The 21,068-nt window shown below is 34.6% G+C and overlaps 1 pseudogene; it reads right to left on the reverse strand.

Moving 5' to 3' along the window:
* Positions 1-304: 304 nt before the first annotated feature.
* On the reverse strand, positions 305-868 carry LOC124098074 (large ribosomal subunit protein mL42-like; annotated as a pseudogene).
* Between the last annotated feature and the right edge of the window lie 20,200 nt (positions 869-21,068).

The following is a 21,068-nucleotide window of genomic DNA, read 5'->3' on the forward strand; positions in this document are numbered from 1 at the left end:
GTGTAGATATTAATCATATTTATGTTAATAATAATGTTTACCTTGTGATGTAAAAATACTCATACTAGACACGTAAAATGAGTGGTATCTTTTAATATCTCAAGAGGAAAAAAAATTAAATAGTTTCTCTAAATAAAAATGTCAAGTCCAGAATTAATAAATGCATATCTAACATATGAAAGACATTTTATTATTATCACTTTACTATATAACATATTAGCGAATACACCAGATTGCATTTTCTCAAATGGCAAATGAGACAGTGGATAACATATTTTCTTTGATTCTCCTAAGAATCTCAACATCATCTGTCTTTTGGAGGATTCAGATTATTTTTTGTTTGTTTAATAATTTTTTTTAGTTGTAGATGGACACAGTACCTTTGTTCATTTTTATGTGGTGCTGAGGATTGAACCCAGTGCCTCACATATGCTAGGCAAGAACTCTACCACTGACCACAAACCCAGCCCAAGGATTCGGATTCTTACAATGTCTGTGATACTGTCCATGAGGATATCACTGAGGCTTAGTAATAAATAACATTTTGCTAAGTTTTTCTATCAAGGTTCCCTTCTCAAGGTTTTCACATTTTTCTTCTAATCTGGATTTTAACACTTGATCAAGTGTTTCTTCATTATTGTGCACAGGATCTGTCTGAGGGATAGGTTGTGTTTGTTCATATGGGATATCCCCAGAAGGGTTATAGCATACTATTGTCCTGCCATCAGTTGTCAAAGCAAGCTCTTCTTGGAAGAGAAGAAAATGTAGATTTATGGCACACACCAGATAAAGCTCTGTTTTGGACTGGAAATAAATGCTTCAAGAAAGTTCTCTTTGATATAACTCACACTAATGCTGTTGCTGTCATGATGTTATAACATGATATGATGAAATATGTTCTGAAGAGCAACCACATTTAAAATCTGCTTCTAGGCACACCAATTTTTATTTCAAGAAACCACCATGTTGCCTCCTACACAGAAGAAGTGTAATTACCAAGTTCCAAATCTATAGCTTCTTAGGATTGTTTTGCCAATTGACTGTTTTACTGACTAGGCGGACTCAGTGATAATTTCTTATTCTCCAATAAAATCCCATTCTCCTCACCTGTTGTGAATTCTAAGATGTGGGGAGTGAGCACATGAAAAGACATGACCACAAGATGGCGGTAGAACACAACAAACTTCATTTGGATGGTGCTTTGACAAATTGCTAGCAAAATTTTTCAGATCAGGAAACTTTCCACAGAGGACAGCAGGGGGCCACCACTCGAAAGGGGAAGAAGATAAAGCAACACCTGGGGAAGAAGGGAATGGGAGAGGGCCTCTGGTCACTCCAGCTGTGAAAAGGAAAAAAAAAAAAAAAAACCACCTTATTTTTATTGTTTTGAAAGTGTTGACCATCCTTCATCCAGTCCCCACTGAGTATGAGCCATGGGCATTTCAGAGGGTGGGGAGATTGACAAGTTAACCTCACTTACAGGCTAGTGTCTCTTTCCTCATTAAGTAGTGACTCTCCAATAGGGCCAGGCTTATCCCAAACCTGTAGACACCATTTTCATTTTAGTAAACAGATCTCTTTTGCCAATTCAATCATGGTCCATAGGGTAATTGACTATGTAGTCTGGGTGTTGTGGTTCACCTGCAAGAGGGCAAGGCTATGATGTCAGAGTGTTTTTAGGGGAAACACTGGAACATGTGTCTTCTTTTTTTTTTTTTTTTTTTTTTTAAGTCACCCTTGGATTTGCCTTAACTATTGTTGGGTGCATTTTGTGAAGTATGCAAAGTGAGTAAACTCTGAATGTCTACAGGTAAACTCTAAATGTCTATAAATATGCTTTTTGGTCTATATTTAAAGTCATTTCATGTGCAAATGTTTGCACTTGGTGCTGGCAATTCTTAAGATAAATGTCCCCATCTATTGTGGATAAGTATATAAAAAGGGGCAAATATACAGAGGCCACCTTTATTCTATTGATATAATATGTCACTAGGTAGGCCACTCTGATTAATCTGACTCATAGCATCTGAGTCCAAATCTGTTTAATTTGAACTATCAACATAGATTTAAGCAAAAAAAAAAATGTAGTGTTAACCTGAACTTAAAATGTTAAACATTCTACATAACCATACTACTGTTCTTGAGATTTTATGTGAGAAAAATAAAGTTTTATGTGAGAGAAATAAAGTTGCACAAAGTTGTTTACAAGGATATCCCTAACTCCTCTATTTGTGATAATCTAAACCTGGAATAAACTCAAATAATCTTACCATAAATAAAAGCACACAGAAAAAGTAATAGATTATTAATAGTAATAACAGCATGAATATATACTAATCTAGATATAAAAGGCAAAATGTATATCATGTATGATTTCATTTACATAAAATTATAGAAAGCCCATACTAGACTATAGTGTGAAAAAAATTGATCAGGAGTTGCACATGAATGGGAATGGTTAGGGGTATATTTTCAATCTTTTGTGTGGGGATATCTGATTTTCCCTGCACCATGTGTTAAAGAGGCTACATTTTCCCCAAGATGTATTTGTGCTGTCTTTGTCCCTGATGTGTATGTGTGCTATAGACATGTGGGTTTATTTCTGGGTCCCGTATTCTACTTCTCACATCTATGTGTCTGATTTTGTGCTAATACTATGCTGATCTTGTAACTCTGGCTTGGTAATGTTCTTTGAATAAGTTATTGGTATGCCTTCAGCCTTGGACTCTCTGCTCTGGTTTGTTTTGTGGTTCAATGTAATCATTAGGATTGTTCTTTCAATTTCTGTGAAGAATGACACTGGAATTTTCATGAATATGGCATACAATCTGTAGATTACTTTAGATAAATATGGTCATTTAAACAATATTAATGTTTCCATTCTGTTTTCTTTTTTTTTTAATTTTTTATTGTTGGCTGTTCCATTCTGTTTTCTAGTGTATTCTTTGATTTCTTTTTGCAGTGTAATTTTAATTATAGAAATTTTTCACCTGGTTGATTAGGTTTATTCCTGGGCATAATGGGTTATTTTTTAATTGATTTTTTAAAAAAATAAATTACATTGGAATGCATTACAATTCTTGCTACACATATACAGCACAATTTTTCATATCTCTGTTATATATAAAGTACGGTGACACCAATTTGTGCCCTCATACACGTACTTTGGATAATGATGTCTATCACATTCCACCATCCTTGCTAATCTCCTGCCCCCTCCCTTCCCTTTCCACTCCTCTGCCCTGTCTAGAATTCATCTATTCCTCCCATGCTCCCCCTCCCTACCCCACTATGAGTCAGCATTATAGGGGTTATTTTTACTTGTTATTTTTACTGATTTCTTTCTCTACAAGTTCATTATTGGCTTATAGAAAATCTATTGAGTTTTGTAGGTCTATTTTGTAAATTCCTGCTTTACTAAATTTACCAGCTCCAAGAGTTTGTTAGTGGAATCCTCAGAGTTTTCTAAGAATCATATCATCCTCAAACTGGAATAATTTGAATTTCTCCTTTCTTATTTGTATTTCATTTATTTCTTTCTCTTGCATAGTTGCTTTGGATAAATTTTCTGGTAGTTAATTTAATAACAGCATGAATATGTATACCCTTTCATTGTGCCTGATCTTACAGGAAGGCTGTCAATTTTACCCATTTAGTATGGTGTTAGCTATGGATTAGTCATGTATAACCTTTTTGATAATGAAATATGATTATTCTATACCTGCTGTTTCAAGAATTTTATCATGATGGAATGTTGAATTTTACCAGTCTATTTTTTGTACCTCTTGTGAAGATCATGTAATTTTGTTACTGATTCTATTTATTTGTTGCATTACTTTTATTGATTTGCATTTATTGATCCATCTTTGCATCCATGGAATGAAAGCAACTTGATCACAGTGTATGATCTGTATAAATGATTATTAAATTTGACTTGAAAATATTTAAGGTTTTTGCATCTATGTTCGTAAAGGACATTAATTTATAATTTTATTTTTGTATTAGATTTAGACAGCAGGAAAATACTGACATTATGTAATTAGTTTGAAAGGACTCATTTGATTTTCAAAAATTTTTATTGGTACATTATAATTATTTATAAGACTGGGAATCATTGTTACATATTTGTACATTTCACCCCTTCTTTTTTTCTTTTTTCTCCAAAGAAGCTTCAAATTATGAGAGAAAACATATGACCTTTGACTGTCAGTGTTTGGTCTTCTTTTATGTGAGGGGGAATGAAGTTACATGGCAGTTATTAAGAGCCACAACTGAAACAGATGAAGACTAAGTGCATGCCCACTGTTGTCACCCTTTGCTAGAACAGGTTTCAGGAATTACAATGTGAACATATTTGTAGGTATTTTTTTCTTCTTTTGTATATTATTTGTACACAATGTTAGGATGTATTTGTTGTTACAAATTATACATGCATACAATGTAACAATATAATCTGGCCAATATCCTCCCCATTATTTCCCTTTTCCCTCCAATCCTGTCTTCCCCACTTACTTTCCTCTACTCTACTTCTGTTGATTTTCATAATATCAACCCCAATTTTATATCCCTTTTTAGTCTCAAGCTTCCATATATGAGAGAACACATATGACCCTTTACTTTCCGAGTTTAGCTTATTTTGCTTAACGTAATGTTCTCAAATTCCATCCATTTTGTGGCACATGACATAATTTCATTCTTTATGGCTGGATGAAACTCCATAGTGTACATGTATGATATTTTATTCTCCACTCACCTGTTGACAAACCCTTAGGTTTGTTGCATAATTTGAAATTTATGAATTGTGCAGCTCTAAACATGGGTGTGGATATATCATGGCAAGAAGTTTATGTTAATTTTTTCTGGATAAATACCAAAGAATAGGATAGATGGGTCATATGGTTTTTCCATCCCTAGCCTTTTGAGTAAACTCCATTCTAATTTCTGTAGTGGTTAAATAATCTACATTCCAACAGTTTACAAGAGTTTCCATTTCCACACATCCAACCAGAATCTATTACTATTTGTATTCTTTGAAAAATGTGTTTAATTAATTCTGATTTTTTTCTAATTGATGCACTATACATAAAAGTGGAATTCATTGTGTTGTCTTCATATATTCACATGATATAGTTTGGTTAATTTTATTCTGTTGTTCCTCCCACTTCCCCAACTGTTCCCCTTCCTCTGCTCCACTGTTCTTCCTTCTATTTGCATGAAAATTTCCCCATTTAAGTTATTATTTTTCTCTATCTTCCACATATGAGAGAAAAGCTTTGAACCTTACCTTTCTGGATCTGGCTTATTGCACTTAGCATTATGTTCTGTTTATTAACCAGGAAATGTCATTATTTCATTTTTTTATGGATGAGTAAAACTCCATTGGGTATATATACCTCACTTCCTTTATCCTATCATCTGTTGAGGCACATAGAGACTGATTTCATAACTGGGTTATAGTTTATTGTGTTTCTGTAAACAATGGTAAGCAGGTATCTCTATAGTGTGCTGATTTTAGTTATTTAGGTAAATAACAAGGAATGTGGTAGCTGCATCATATTGGTTCCATGTTCCATTCCTATTTTTTTGTACCAGGGATTGAATCCAGGGGTACTTAACCACTGAGTCACATCTCCACATGCCCAATCCTTTTAACTTTTTTTAAAATTGTGAGATAGGATCTTGCGAAGTTGCTCAAGGCTCACTAAGTTGCTGAGTCTGGCTTTGAACCTGCTGTCCTCCTTCCTCAGCTTCAAATGCTCCTGGGATTACAGGCATGTGCCACCATTCCTGGTGCATTCCTAGTCTTTTGAGGAATCTCTGGACTGCTTTACAAAATGGTTATACGAATCTTTAGTCCCATCAAGAATGTTTAAATGCACCATTACCTCCACATCCTCACCATATTTTATTATTACTTGAATTTTTATCATTGCCATACCAATTGAAGTGAAGTTAAATCTCAGTGAAATTCTAATTTGCATATTTCTAATTGCTAAGATATTGAACTTTTTTTTTACATAAATTGGTTGGACATTTGTATTTCTGCTTTTTAGAAAACTTTTGAGAAATAATCTGTCTAGTTCACTTGCCCATTTATTCATTGGGTTTTATGCTTAGTTTTCTTTCTTTCCTTCATTTTCTTTCTTTTTTTTTTTGTACTGGGGATTAAACCCAGGGGCACTCAAACACTGAGCTACATACCCAGACCTATTTTGTATTTTATTTAGAGACAGGGTCTCACTAAGTTGCTTAGGCTGGGCTTGAACTCACAATCTTCCTGAAGGCCTCCAAAATTCCTAGAATTATAGGCATGCACCGTCACAACTGGCATTTTTTGGTTTTGTTTTTTTGTTTTGGTGTTAAGTTTTTAAAAATTCCCTATATATTCTGGTTACAAATTTCTTTTTGAAAGAGTAGCTGGCAAATAATATCTCATATTATGTATGCTGAATCTTCATGCTCCTAATTATTCCCTTGGTTGGGCAGAAGATTTTTAATTTGATGCCATACTGCTTATTGATTTTTGGTTATATTTATTGACCTTCAGGAGTGTAATTAATGAAGTCAATGTTTGCAACAGTGCTTGTGTTTTTTCTAGTAGTTGTCCAGGTTAAGCTATGGATCTAGTTTCCTTTCTAGTTTCCTTTCTCACATTTGTCACCATAGATATGAATTTTCAATGTAATATTTGGAGTGCAGATTCAACTTGCTGGTCATTATTTAGCATCTTCTCAATATCTCATATGGGATGTCATATGAAAGAAATAGAGCTCACTATCCTCAGTATCCCAAGCCTGTGTTACTCTAGGCATAAATCTTTCTCTCATGCTTGTCCAGGCACACTCTGTACCCCACAATAGGTAACTGTTGGGTCAGGATGGCAACTTTCTTTATGAATTCCCAGTCTCTTGCCTCTGCACACTACCATGTGGTCACCTAAAATAGTTTTCTGCCACTGTGGCAAATCTGGTTCCTGCTGTAGTATCTGCCTATGGATGTACAATTTTGTTTACTTTCAACTCAACAATTTCCTATAGTCTCTGGGTCTAATAAAATTAGCCTCGCTCAACTTCACACGTTCATTCAAGTCAATTTTATTTACCATGGTTTCCTCTCTCTTTGCTTATGCTCCTCCTCTGGTCATGCTTTTACTCTCATTGTGTCCACTTTCTAATCTGTTTTCCCTCTACTTTAAATATATGAGGGGAAACATACAATATTTTTTCTCTCTGAATCTGGCTTATTTAGCTCAAATATGGTGTCCAGTTCCATTCATTTTTATTCAAATGACAATATTTCAGAGTAGATAAGGCACATTCAGAATGGTATGTCCATAGACTTCAAATGACAATATCTTATTCTTCTTTATGGCTGTAAAAAATCCATTGTGTATTAGTAACACATTTTCTTCATCCATTCATTTTTTGGCAGCTGCCTAGGCAGATTACACAACCTGGGTACTGTGAATTTTGCTACAAGAGGCATAGATGTGCTTGTAACTATAAAGTATGCTGACTTTAATTATTTTTTTATCTTTTGTTTTTTATTTGTTCTTTTTAAGTACCTGACAGTAGAGTATGTTTTGACATATTTATACAAACATGGAGTACATTCTATTCTAATTAGTATCCCAGTCTTGTGGTTGTACATGCTGTGGAGAGTCACTGTTTTGTATTCATATGTGTACATAGGAAATTTATGTCAATTCATTCCACTGTCTTTCCTATTCCTATTCCCCCCTCCCTTTCCTTCATTCCCCTTTGTCTAATCCAATGAACTTCTATTCTTCCCTCTCCCCTGCCTTGTTGTTATTGGAGTGGCATATCTGGATCATATAGTAGTTCTATTTTTTGCTTTGTGAGGAATCTCCATAATGGCTTTCTTGGTAATTCCTAATTTACATTCCCATTGGCAGTGTATAATTGCTTATTTTTCCCAAATGCTATTCTGCATTCAGTTGTATTTGTATTTTTGATGATTGGCATTCTAACTGGAGAAAGACATAATCACAATATAGTTTTGATTTATAGTTCCTCTATGACTACAGACATTGAAATTTATTCTCATACACTTTTTGGTCATTTGTACAACTGAAACATGACCTGAAACTGATATTGTGATATCTCTAGCATTGTTAATTTGGCTCAGAATTTCTTTGGCTCATATGGATAATTTTGTTCTTTCACATGAATTTCAGGATTTTGTTTTCTAGTTCTGTAAAGAATATCATTGGAATTTTGTTAGTGAATATGTGTAATACATATATTGTTTTTTTTATTATATGGCCATTTTAACAATATTAATTTTGTTCATCAATGAATATAGCATGTTTCTCCATCTTAGATTATCATCTTCAATTTATTTCTTCAATTTTCTATATATTTTATTGTAAAGATCTTTCACCTTTTTGGTTAATTTATTCCTAGCTTTGAAGCTATTTTGAAGGAAATCATTTCCCTCATTTTTTTTTTTCTCAGCAGATTCATTGTTTCATTTCATCCTCAATTTTTAAGGATATATTTGCTGATTATTATGGTTCAGATGTGATGACCCCCAAAATCTGACATGTGAGACAATGCAAGAAGATTTGAGGGAGAAATGATTGGGCTATAGCTTTATCCTAATCAGTGAATTAGTCCCTGATAGGTATTCACTGAGTGGTAATTGAAGTGGTAAGGTACATTGGGGAGTTTGGAATTGGGGCATGGCTTTAGGGTATATATATTGTATCTAAAGAATGGAGACACTCTCTCTGCTTCCTGATCGTGTTGTGAGGTGCTTCCCTCTGCCATACTCTCCTACATTGATGTTCAGACTCACTGTGAGCCCCAAGGAATGGAGTTTTCCATCTATGGACTAAGACCTCTGAAACCATGAGCCTTCAAATAAACCTTTACTCCTCTACAATTGTGTGGATCAGGTCTTTTAGTCACAGCTGCAAAATAGCTGACTAAACACTGGTTATAGTTATCCACCTTTGCAAATTTTCCTTGAAATGCCACATTCCACACATTTCTTGTTTTTAGAGTTTCTACTGAGAAATCTGCTGTTATCAGTGACTTGTTTTTATAAATGACATGGTGCTTCTCTCTTGTAGGTTTTTTTTTAAGAGAGAGAGAGAGAGAGAGAGAGAGAGAGAGAGGGAGAGAGAGAGAATTTTAATATTTATTTTTTAGTTCAAGGTGGACACAACATCTTTGTTTGTATGTGGTGCTGAGGATCGAACCAGGGCCGCATGCATGCCAGGCGAGCCCGCTACCTCTTGAGCCACATCCCCAGCCCCTCTCTCTTGTCTCTTTCAACTTTTTGCATTGCAACCATAAAATGTTTTAGAATGGCTCCTTTCTGATATTATTTGAAGTTCTAAATGCCTCCAGTACCTTCATGATCATTTCATACAGAAGATTCTAGAAATTTTCTACTATTATTTCACCTATGCCATTGGTATGTATTTCTTCTCCTTCCCAAATTTGAGCTTTTTAATGTTGTTCCAGAGCACTTGTGTATTCTCATTTTTTTTTATTTTCTATTATTGTCTGAATAGTCCGATTCCTATGCCTTATCATTGAGCCCTTATGCCATTCTTCTGAATGATTTAGTCTGTTAGTCTCCACTGTATTTTTAGCTGATTAATTGATTTTTTTTATTTCTACATTTTATTTTTATTTCTCTTTCAGTATCTCTTTATCTTTATTGAAATGTTCTTTAATATCCTGAGTTTTCTTCCTCAGTTTATTCCTTAAGTCTTTTAGAAAAATTTATTATTTTAACAGTTAACTTTTGAATCCTTTTGTCTGGCATTTCATTATTTCAATATCTCTGAATTTAGTTTTGAGGGATTTTTGAAATTTTAGTGTCATATTGACTTCTTTTCACATTATCTATTTTTATTTGAAATTTGCTATTTTGTCTACCTCTGCTATACTTATGTAAGGGGCTTTTTAGTGAAATTCTTTCTTTAGTATTTGCCCTGGGCTGGGGATAAAATTCAGTGTCAAAACTTCTCCTCAATATAATCGCTGTTAAAATTAATCCCTAGCACTGCTTTCAGAAGAACTAATAATCATCATTAACCATTAAACCATAGTTACTTAATCAAAGATATTCTTCATTACTCCATTAGTCCAATAGTGGAAATAGAGAGAAATAGTCTAGGATGGAAAATTAAGTATTATAAAAGTAGCATTGCTATTCAACTACATAAAATCAAAATGTGAAGAGACATAGAAGCATATAATGCAAAAAGAGAGAGAGAAAAGTGAGAGTCTAGAATCATCAAGAAGAAAAGTGTTAGAATAAATCTAAGAGAACCATTATTATTAAGGGATGCAATATCAATTAATTGGGACAATACCAGTGAAATTATTTTTAAAAAACCTAGCTTTAGAGAGGTTTAAATTATTCACTGACAAGCAATTTAAGATGGAGATATTTCTTTGAGCGTTCCATATTTAAATCTGTCAGGTTTGGGGAGGCACAGTAAATACCTATGCCATCTGAACATGTAGTCTGAGTTTGTCTGGGTATAGAGGTCATGCCCACAAGAACCATCTCCCTGCTGTGTTGGAGAGTTGTATATTTAGATTTTCCCACGGTATAACTCAGTTTTATGCTTAAAAACTGCACAACACTTAAGTCCTGACATCCATATTCACAGAATTTATTCTGCCCCTGTCTGGCACAAAACTTAGAGGTTTTCATATTTCCTTGGTGTGTTCAGGCATGTAGCAGCTATCTGTAAAGTTAGAGGAAGTCTGATTATCTGTGATTTAGTGTCTCAGTCTCTTGCTGGTTGGGACTGAAGACTTTTGTGCCTGCCTATAAAAATATTTCATATGCTTAGAGCAATCAAAGTTGTGAATCCATATGTGTGGTTTTCAAGGTTCACAAGGTATGATGGTCCAAAGCAGAGGCATGACAATTCAGGAGCAGAGGCACAGGGCTTTCCATTCAGAAATGTGGTGTCAGTGGTAGAGGATGTGGGGTGCCTCATCACTGAGATGTGGACCAGGAGTGGTGGCCAACATGTGGGGCAAGTACAATGACAGTCTGCAGCTGGGACTAGAGTGAGACAGCAGTGGACCATTTCTAGGGCATACATGGTGTTGATCCATTTCTGTGGCGGAGGCGGGGGGGGGTCAGCATCTGGTGGCTGAGGAACACTGCCTAAAGGCTGCCCTCTTTGGATGTGTCATGAACTGTATCCTGTTCCACTCCAATCCAATTGTTCACAGTAGGGGAGGGGAGTCTTGGCCTCCTATTCTTCAGCTCACAGTGTTTCCACTACACAGGTTACTCAGATACCCCATTTCAAAGGCATTTCCTATGATATCTCTAAGTCGGATGAAACTATAGTTTAAAATCCTTCCATAGATGCAGACTGAGGCATAATCACTACATGTCCACCATAGTTTTTCATCAGCAAATTGAAAGAATGTGGGCACTTCTCACCAAGTAGCTATGTAGCTCCTGTCTCAGTCTCAGTCTGACTTTCTCTTCTGATCTTTCTGAAGTAAGTTTGTCAAATTTACTTCTTCCTCTTTCTCCCTGTACTACCCTTTCCTCCCAGATATCCCCTTTGCTACACATGCCATTTCAGGGTTAGCAAATTCTTTTCTGTGTTTTCTCCCAGCAACCAGAATTTCTGAATTCTTCTAAGCCTGTGACTAAACAATATTATGTTTCACTATCACTCACCTCTCTTATCAGCTGTTATCTCACAGCAAAGGAGTGGAGATTTGCTCCCTGCCACCACTCTGCCATCTTGCCAACCTCCAATTTGTTTATTTTAACATTGAATTTCTACTACATTCCAGGTAGTATCCTGGATAATAGTTACAAAGACAAACATCATCTTCTCTGCCCTTACATGTCTTACAGTCTAATTAGAAAATCAGCCTTGTAAAAATATTGATTATCAGTGTGGTGAATGGCATGAGACATGAGTATAGGGGGCTATGGGAACACATAAGAGAGAGAGCCACCCAGAGGAGTCATGGAATGTTTCCTAGAGTGTGGGAGGCAGTCGCACTGAATGACCAGCATTTTTCTTCCCATGATCAATAGAGGCTCTTTCGGTCACTTTCATAGTGATCTGACCACATTCATAGTGGCCCCAGACACTGCCTCGAAGTAGCAGAATGTGTCTTCATGTGTAGGTATGCCTTCCTGCAGCTCCATGGATGGAGCTATGTTCACCTGTTCCTTTGTGATATTATCCCTTTGCCCTGTTTGGGATAGAATGTTCTATGGAAATGTCCCTTGTGTGTCCCCTTCTCTTGCTCTGCCTTTGGGTGTAGCCTTCCTACATTTCAGTCAACCTGCTGACAGTAGACATCACGAAGCTAGACTCAACCCCCCTGAAACATGACCCCTTGCCTCATTTGAATGGCTTCTCCTCAATAAAAGGATTCAGCACTTGCTGGTTCTCTCTTTCTTTCTGCAGACCCTTAAGGTCAGTGGAGCCATCACAGGACCCCTAAAGAAAAAGGTATCTCTGATTCTTGTGTGGTTATTTCATGCAGCCCAGTTTCCCTGGAGTGACTTTGAGTGTTTTTGTAGCGAGAAACAGGCCACTAGGCGTGGTAACTATAGGACAAATATTTGAAGATTAAATGAATAATGAAGCAAGAGTATTTGCTTACCTTTGTGGCACTTAATTTTGTACTGGAATGGATCTTGAGGACTGAGTCATATATTTCTTTTTTTTAAGAGAGAGAGAGAGAGAGAGAGAGAGAGAGAGAGAGAGAGACAGAGAGAATTTTTTAATATTTATTTTTTAGTTTTTGGTGGACACAACATCTTTATTTTATTTTTATGTGGTGCTGAGGATTGAACCCAGCGCCCCACGCATGCTAGGCGAGCATGTTACTGCTTAAGCCATATCCCCAGCTCTGAGTCATATATTTCTTTCATTATTATTTTACAAGTATTTTTTTCTTTACATATTATTAGTAGTGCATTATTGTTATACATAAAAGTGAGGTTCATTTTACATAAAAATACATGCATGGAATATAATTAGCTCTAATTCCCCAGTACTTCCTATTTCCCTCCCCTCTTTCCTATGTTCCCATTCCTCTACTTTACTAATTTTTCTTCTATTGTAGTTTTTTATGAGTTCATTAAGGGTAAAGGTGAATTTCACTCTGGTATATTCATGTAAGTAAATACGACAGTTTGGTCAGACATATTCCATATTTCTTCTCTTTTCCCATACCTCCTCCTTTTCTGTGAGTCCCTTTCCTCTTTCCTACTTGTCTATCTTTAGTATCCATGGAATTCATGCCCACTTCCCACCCTTATTTTGGTGTAGCTGCCAAATATGAGAGAAAGCATTAAATCCTTGACTTTCTAGGACTGGCTTATTTCATTTACCCTGATTTTCTCGTTTTATCCATTTACCAACAAATACCATGATTTAATTCTTATGGCTAACTAAAACTCCATTATATACATATATGATGTCTATATCATATATATCCTATATATGATATCTATATCTATATCTATCTATATAATATATTTATTATATATTCATCAGTTGATGCACATCTGGGTTGGTTCAATAGCTTGGCTGATATAAATTGTGCTGCTATAATCACTGCTGTTGTGTATCCCTGTAGTATGCTGATTTTAGATCTTTTGTGTATATATATATATATATATACATACATATATATATATATATATATATATGAAATAGGACAGCTGGGTCATATGATGGTTCCATTCTTAGTTTTTGGAGAATGGGTGTAATATTTTGCAGTCATACTAAAGGTGTATGAATGTAACTTTTAATCTTGACATTTGCTGTTCTCACTGTTATTAGATAAAAATATCAATTTAGATTTGATTTTCGTTTATCTGAATGCTAGAAATGTTGAACATTTTTTTATATATTTGTTGGTAATTTGTAGTTTTTCTTCAAAAAATACTTCTTAAGTTCTTTAACATATTTATTAATTAGGTCATTTTTTGGCATTAAGATATTCTTTTTGTCAGTGCTGGAGATTCAACTTGGGAACTCAAGGCATGTGAGACAAGGACACTATCACTGAGCTACATATACATCATTGCTGCTAAGTTTTTTTTTTTAGTTCTTTATATATTCTGGATATTAATCTCCACCTGAGGAGGAGAAATCAAAAATTTTCACTCATTCTGTAGACTCTTTCTTCATGCTTTCAGCTGTTGCTTTTGCTTTGCACAAACTTTCCAGTTTAAAGCTGTATCACTTATTAATCCAGGATTTATTTCTGGCACTTCAGGAGATGATGGAACCATGTTGGAGTGTTAGGCCTACATTTTCTTCTAGTAGTTGTAGAGTTTCTGATGAAATTCTTAAATATTTGAACCACTTTGAATTGGCTATTGTGCAGGGTGAGAGATAAGGATCAAGGTACATTCTTCAACATAAGAATAGCCTGTTTTCCCAGCATTATTTTGTTCAAAAGTCTGTCTTTTCTCCAGCACTTTTTTTGACATCTTTGTTGAGTATCAGATGACTCTATGTGGGTTTGGCCCTCTGTCTTGTATTCTATTTCATTGGTTTTCATAGCTGTACTTACTGCAAATACTGTGCTGTTTTTGTTAATTTAATTTAGTTGTGTAGTATAATTTCAGGTTTGATACTGTGATACCTACAGCATCTTGCTTTTGCTCAGGATTGCTGTAGCTCTTATGGGTCTGTCATTCTTTCAAATGAATTTTAAAAAGGTTTTTCTAGTCCTGTAAAGAACATCATTAGTATCTTGATTGGGATTACATTGAATATGTATAATTCCTTTTGTTTTTCATTCATTCATTTATTTTTTGTTCTAATTTGTTATATATGAAAGCAGAATGCATTAGAATTCATATTACACATTTAGAGTACAATTTTTCATATCTCTGGTTGTATACAAAGTATATTGACACAATTTATGTCTTTGTACAGGTACATAGGGTAATTATGTTATCTCATTCCACCATCTTTCTTACCCCCATGCCCCTTTCACTCCCCTCATTCCCCTTTGACCTTTCTAGAGTTTGTCTAATCCTCCCATACTTCCCCTTCCAACCCTACTATGAATCAGCCTTTTTTATCAGAGAAAACATTTGGCATTTGTTTTGGGGGGATTGGCTAACTTCACTTGGCATGTTATTCTTCAACTTCACACATTTACCTTCAAATGGCATGATTTTATTCTCCTTTATTGCTGAGTAATATTCCATTGTGTATATATACTACATTTTCTTTATCCATTCATTTATGAAGGGTATCTAGGTTGATTCCACAGTTTAATTATTGTGAATAGTGCTGTTATAAACATTTATGTGGCTGTGTCTCTGTAGTATGCTGTTTTTAAGTCCTTTGGGTATACACCAAAGAGTGGAATAGCTGGGTCAAATGGTGGATCCATTCCCAGCTTTCAAAGGCATCTCCATACCGCTTTCATATTGGCTGCATCAATCTGCAGTTCCACCAGCAACGTATGAGTGTGCCTTTTTTCCCACATCTTGCCAACAATTATTGTTGTTTGTGTTCTTAATAGCTGCCATTCTTACTGGAGTGAGATGAAAACTTAATTTTGATTTGCATTTCTCTAATGACTAGAGATGTTGAACATTTTTCATATATTTGTTGATTGATTGTATATCATCTTATGAGAGGTTTCTGTTCAATTCCTTGATCCATTTGTTGACTGAGCTATTTGTTTTATTGGTGTTTAGCTTTTTGAGTTCTTTATATACCCTAGAGATTAGTGCTCTATCTGATGGGCAAGTGGTAAAAATTTGCTCCCAAGCTCTCTATTCACCTAACAGATTTTTTTTTTTTTTGCCAAGAAGAAGCTTTTTAGTTTGAATCTATCTCATTTATTGATTCTTAATTTTAATCCTGCACTATAGGATTTTTATTAAGGGAGTTGGGCCCTAATCTGACATGATGGAGGTTTGGGCCTACATTTTCTTTTAATAGGCACATTGTCTCTGGTTTAATTCCTGGGTTCTTGATCCACTTTGAGTTGAGTTTTGTGCATGGTGAGAGATAGGGGTTGAATTTCTTTTTGTTGAAGATGTATTTCCAGTTTTACCAGCACAATTTGTTGAAGAGGCTATCTTTTCTCAAATGTATGTTTTTGGTGCCTTTGTCTAATATAAGGTAACTGTAGTTATGTGGGGTTAGTCTCTATGTCCTCAATTCTATACCATTGCTCTACAAGTCTATTTTGATGCCAATATCATGATGTTTTGTTACTCTTGCTCTGTAGTATATATATAGTTTAAGGTCTGCTATAGTGATACCACCTGCTTCACTGTGAAATGTTTTTGGTAGTGGGGCTATTTTGATATTAATTCTGCCTCTCCAAAAAAATGAAATATTTTTCATCTTCCAAGGTTTTCAACTTCTTCAGTATTCTCTAGTTTTCATTGTAGAGGTATTTCACTTACTTGGTTAGATTTATTCCTAACTACATTTTGAGGTTATTGTGAATAAAACAGTTTTTTTCTGATTTCCCTTTTATCAAATTCATTATTGTAATACAAAAAAGTTATTGATTATGTATGCTGATCTTGTACTTTACTAATTATGTCTATCAGTTCTTGCAGTCTTTTTGTGGAATTTTTGAGTGTGTTCTAAACATAAAATTATGTAATCAGCAAATAGAGATTATTTGACTTCTTATTTTCCTTTTGTATCCCTTTAATTTCCTTCTTTTGTCTGATTGCTCTGACTAGAATTCAAGGACTATATTGAATACGAGTGGTGAGAATGAACATCCTTGTCTTTAATTTTTGTTCAGTTTTTCTCTATTCACTATCATGTTGCTTTTGTGTTGGTCATATATAACCTTTGCAAAGTTGAGGTAACTTTCTTAGTTTCTCTAGAGTTTTAAATGTGAATGTGTGCTGAACTTTGATGAAAAATTGTTAGCATATATTTAGTTCTTCTTTAAACTACTAGAACTTAGTCTAGAATCCATCTGGTCCTGCGATTTTCTTTATTAGAAGGCTTTCAGTTGCTGCTTTAATATCATTTCTTGATATTGGACAGTCTACATTATCTATATCTTTAGTCATGACCTAATTTATGGCGAGACAGTTATGTTGAAAGCACCCAGAATTATTGTATTGTGGTCTATTTGATTCTTGAGAAATGTTTTTTAATATATATATATATATATATATATATATATATATATATACATATACATAAATGCAATACTGTTTGGAACATAAATGTTTGCAATCATTATGTATTGTTTGGGACAATTTCCTTAACCAGTCTGAAGAGACTTTCTATGTCTCTTCTGCTTAATTTTGGTTTGAAATTTACATTATTTGATATGAGAGTAGCTAATACTGCTGAATTTTAGTTTTCTTTCGAATGGTATATCTTTTCACATACTTTCACTTTCACTCTATGAATGTCTTTCTCTAAGATGAGTTTTTTGTAAACAATGTATCCTTGTATCTTGTTTCCTAATCCAATCTTCCACACTGTGTCTTCTAATTGAAGAGTTTGGACCATTGCATTCAATGTTATTGTAGAAGGATGATTTTTATTTCCTCTCATTTTGATTAATTTATAATACTTAAGTCAGATTTTACTCTCCTTTGAATAAGTGTTCTTTTAGTGCAATTCATCAGTATGCTGGTTTTTATTTTTTATTTCTTCTGTTTGAAATATTTAATTGGCCTTGCTTTGTAGTGCAGGTTTAGTGGATCTGAGTATTTCCAATTTCTTGCTATCATGAAAGAATTGTATTCCTTCTCATTATAATGGAAGGATGTTATTCCATATTTGGTTCTGAAGGGTAGTTATGCTCACCGCATTTTTTAAATTAGTTATGCATGACAGTAGAATGCATTTTGACACATTGTACGCAAATGGAGCAAAACTTCTCCTTCCTCTGGCTATACCTGATGCACAGTTACACTAGTTATGAAATCATGCATGTGTGTAGGGTAATAATGTCCATCTCATTACACCACACTTCCCTAACCCACATCCCCTCCCCTCCCCTCACTCCCTTCTGCTCAATCCAAAGTTCCTCAATTCTTCCCTAGAACTCTCCCCCATTAGAGATCAGTATCCACTTATGAGAGAAAACATTAGACCTTTGTTTGTTTGTATTGGGGTTGGCTTATTTCATTTAGCATAATGGCCTCAAGCTCTATCCATGTATCTGCAAATGAAATAATTTTGTTCTTCTTTAAGGCTGAGTAATACTCCATTATGTATATATAGTACATCTTATTTGTCAATTCATCCATTGAAGGGCACCTAAGTTGGTTTCATAGTTTAGCTATTGTGAATAGAGCTGCGATGTACATTGATGTGACTGTGTCACTGTAGTATGCTGATCTTAAGTCATTTGCATATAAACTGAGATGGGATAGCTGGGTCAAATGGTGGCTCTATTCCAACTTTTCTGAGGAATCTTCATACTGCTTTCCAGAGTGGTTTCACCAATTTTCAGTCCCACCGGAAATGTATGAGGATACACTTTTCCCCATATCCTCACCAACATTTTTTGTTGCTTCTATTTTTGATAATTTCCATTATGACTGGAGTGAGATGAAATATTACAGTAGTTTTTATATGCATTTCTCTAGTTGCTAGAAATGTTGAACATTTTTTATATATTTGTTGTTTGACAGTATTTCTTCTGTGAAGTGTCTGTCCAGTATGTTACTCATTTATTGATTGGGTTATTTGTGTTTTTTGGTATTAAGTTTTTTGACTTCTTCATATATCCTGGGGATTAGTGCTCTTTCTCTGGTGTTTGTGGTAAAGATTTTCTCCCATTCTATAGGCTCTTTTTACAATATTCGTTGATTTCTTTGTTGATAAAAAGCTTTAATTTTGATACCATCTCATTTACTAATTCTTTATTTTTCTTCTTGCACTTTAGGAATCTTTTTAAGGGAGTCAGGTCCTAAGACAACATGATGAAGATTTGGGCCTACTTTTTCCTATATTAGGCACAGGGTCCCTTTTCTAGTGCCTAAGTTTTTGACTCACTTTGAGTTGAGTTTTGTGCATAGTGAGAGATAGGTGTTTAGTTTCAATTTGCTGAATATGTATTTCCAGTTTTCCCAGCACCATTTGTTGAAGAGTTTATCTTTTCTGATGTATGTTTTTGGTGTCTTTGTCTGGTATGAGATAACTGTATTTATGTGGGTTTGTCTCTGTTTATTCTATTCTGTACCATTGCTCTACATGTCTATTTTGGTGCCAATACCATGCTGTTTTTTTTTTTAACTATGACTCTGTGATTTAGTTTAATATTTGGTATTGTGATGCCTCCTGCTTCACTTTTATTCCTATGGATTGATTTGCCTATTCTGGATCTCTTCTCTTTCCAAGTGAATTGCATGGTTGCTGTTTCTATTTCTACAAGGAATGTCATTGGAATTTTAAAAGGAATTGTATTAAATTTGTATAACAATTTTGATAGTATGGCCTTTTTGACAATATTGATTCTGCCTTTTAAAGAACATAACAGATAATTCCAGCTTCAAGGTATTTTTTCAATTTCCTTTTTTGGTGTTCTGTAGTTTTCATTGTAGAGGTCCATCACCTCTTTTGTTAGATTGATTCCCAGGCACTTTTTTTGAGGCTGTTTTTCTAATTTCTCTTTCAGTGGATTCATTACTGATGTATAGAAATGCATTTGATTTATGGGTGCTGATTTTATATCATGCTAATTGGCTGAATTCATTTATTTGCTCTAGAAGTTTTCTAGTGGAGTTCTTTTTTAGATCTTATAAATATAAATCATACCATCAGCAAATACTGATAGTGTTTTCTTTTTCCGTTTTGCATCCTTTTAATTTCGTTCTTCTGTTTAATTGCTCTGGCTAGATTTTCAGGGACTATGGTGAATAGAAGAGGTGAAAGAGGGCACCCATGACTTGTTACAGTTTTTATAGAGAATGCTTTCAATTTTTCTCCATGTAGAATCATTCTGAAATTGGGATTAGCATAAATAGCTTTTAAAATATTGAGCTATAACCCACCTTCCCTGGCTTTATAGTATTTTTTATTTTTTTCATTCTAATTTGTTACATATGACAGCAGAATGTATTACATTCATCACAGTTCATATTACACATATAGAGCACAATTTTCATATATCTGACTGTATACAAAGTAAATTCACACCATTAGTGTCTTTATACATGTACTTAGGGTAATAATATCCATCTCATTCCACCATTTTTAATCCCCATGCCTCCTCCTTTACCCTATCTAGAGGTTGTCTAATCATCCTATGCTCCCCCTCCTAAGCCCATTATGAATCAGCCTGCTTATATCAGAGAAAACATTTGGCATTTGGTTTTTGGGGATTGGCTAACTTCACTTAGTATGATATTCTCAAACTCCATACATTTACCTGCAAATAATTCATCACATCAATAGACTTCAAGATAAGAATCTGAATAGATGCAGAAAAAGCTTTCAACTAAATACAGTACCCCTTCATGTTCAAAACACTAGAAAAACTAGAGATAACAGAAATATAGCTCAACATCATAAAAGCTATCTATGCTAAGAAGCAGGCCAATGTCATTCTAAGTGGAGAAAAATTCAAACTATTCCCTCAAAAAAAACTGGAACAAGACAGGGATGTCCTCTTTCACCATTTCTATTTAACATAGTTCTTGAAGCACTGGCTAGAGCAATGAGATGAAAGAAATTAAATGGATACATATAGAAAAAGAAGAACTCAAATTAGCACTATTTTCTTTTCTAGTGTTTTGAACATGAAGGGGTCGTCTATTTTGTCAAATGCTTTTTCTGCATTTATTGAGATGATCATATGATTCTTGTCTTTAAGTCTATTGATGTGGTGAATTACGTTTATTGATTTCTGTATGTTGAAACAAACTTGATCATGGCACACTATCTTTTAATTTGTTTTAATTTTTTTAGAGAGAGAGAGAATTTTTTAATATTTATTTTTTAGTTTTCGGTGCAGACAACATCTTTATTTTATTTTTATGGGGTGCTGAGGTTTGAACCCAGCACTCCGTGCATGCCAGATGAGTGAGCTACTGCTTGATCCACATCCCCA

This window comes from Marmota monax, unplaced genomic scaffold (assembly GCF_021218885.2).
Source record: "Marmota monax isolate L192 unplaced genomic scaffold, Marmota_monax_Labrador192_F-V1.1 WCK01_AAM20220418_F8-fsc00885, whole genome shotgun sequence".
Classification (NCBI taxonomy): Eukaryota; Metazoa; Chordata; class Mammalia; order Rodentia; family Sciuridae; genus Marmota; species Marmota monax.